Here is a 1865-nt window from a genome sequence, read left to right as displayed (position 1 = left end):
AGCAATGTTTTACAATGTTCCACCGAAATACTTCTCGAGGCATCACGACCGACTTAGATAACTGCTCAACCCCGTACGCAAGGTCTGAGAATCAGATGGAGCCATGATCAGTTTAATCGAAGCTCTGTCAAAAATTGTTCTTTCTACTTGGACACAGATTCGTGGAAGGCCGATCAATGCCTGCGGGATGAATCTCATTCCTGATTTCACCGCTGGCTTTGAGCCTAATTCCCAATCTTGCTTATGAGAAGACACCCCAGGTTCAGTCAAGAGACGGGGGGCTGTCCTATAAGGAGCGTTTGAGTGGATTGAACCTGTACTCACTGGAGTTGAGAAGAGCTAGCTCTATTCAAATACACAAAGTTGTTCAGGAACTTGTCAGTGAAACTGAGGGGATGTCATTTCCTTTGTGAGAGTGAATCTAAGCAGGCAGTGCTTGATCTCATCGTAAGGAGATACCCACAGACATGAGAAGGAAATTCTTCTCTCAGAGGATAACGAATAGAAATTTTTATCGCAGAGGGAGTCGATGATGGGTCCATTCAAGACTGTGATCGAGAACGATTTAATCAGGAAGCGAATCGATGATATGGGCATGACAAGGGAACTGAGGATGATCAGATCGGCGTGATCTTATTAAGTCGCGGATCAGTCTTGATCGGCAGTGTGACTATGGTGAGCATGTCGTATTTGAGAGGGCACACAATACTCCAGGTGTGCTCTCACTCACACTTTTCATAACGTTAACGAGTCATCGCTCTGGCTTAAGTCCTGCCCTACAGAAATAAAGGCCGACTTACCATGTGCCTTACTCATGGCTTGCTGCAAAACAGGCAGTGAGAAAACTGGTGATTCACAATGAGGATACGGATTGCAAAAAGCTTTGAGAAAGAGATTTGGACAGGATGGCGACTGGCGCCACTTCGGAGGTAAACAATGAAGAAAACAAAAACAGATCATACGAAATGTTTAACCATTGGGATAGATTTGATTGAGGTTGAACTAGAAGATCACCACTCCTCAGGAGATGAGGGAGCTTGAGGAAGTCGGATCTGCGCGGTATTTCTGAGTTGCAGGAAGTACGTGAACGTTCTGTCACCAGAATTGCATAGGAGGTAGGGATCCAAGTTTAGACAGAGAAATTGTCAGTTTCACTTAGTGGTGTGGGGTGCTGGGGGGAGGAGAAAAGTCGCAAATGGTGCAGAATGTAGGATCTTCGTGACATCTTTTATTTACAAGAGTTGGAAAAGTTTCGCTATAGAGTGAGGCTGTATAGGCCTGATCTGAGGTGTGACTTTACAGAGGTTGATGCAATCATGTGGGCAGAGAATCATGGAGTCACAGAATCCCAACAGAATGCAAACAGACCCTTCTTTCTAAGAAATCCCAACCGACCCTCAACAGAATGTCACACGCAAACGCATTCCCTGCCATAATATCCTAAACTTACCCGTGAATAATGTACTCAACCATCATATCTCTGAACACTATGGGCAATTTACCATGGCCAATTGATCTAACCTGCACATCTTTAGATTGTGGGAGGAATGCAGAGCAACGGGAAGAAACTCACACAGACAGGGGATATGCAGGCAAGGACTTTCCACTGAATTGTGGAATCCAAAACTAGTGTGTGTAAGATTAGGATGAGAGGGGAATTATTTAAAAGGGAACTAACGGTCATATTTGTCACAGAAAGGGTAGTGGGTGCATGGAATGATCTGCCAGGGAAGTCATGGAAAAGGATATGATTGCAACATTTTAAACACCCATGTGTGAGCATATGAACAGAGGGTCAGGGGCTAAGTACCGACAAAGGGGAAGAGATTAATTTGCAATGTTTCAGCAGGGAGATTCGAGAAAAC

Source organism: Chiloscyllium punctatum, chromosome 51 (assembly GCF_047496795.1).
Source record: "Chiloscyllium punctatum isolate Juve2018m chromosome 51, sChiPun1.3, whole genome shotgun sequence".
In the NCBI taxonomy this organism is placed as follows: domain Eukaryota; kingdom Metazoa; phylum Chordata; class Chondrichthyes; order Orectolobiformes; family Hemiscylliidae; genus Chiloscyllium; species Chiloscyllium punctatum.
The sequence above is the reverse complement of the archived record's forward strand: the minus strand, read 5'-3'. Positions refer to the sequence as shown.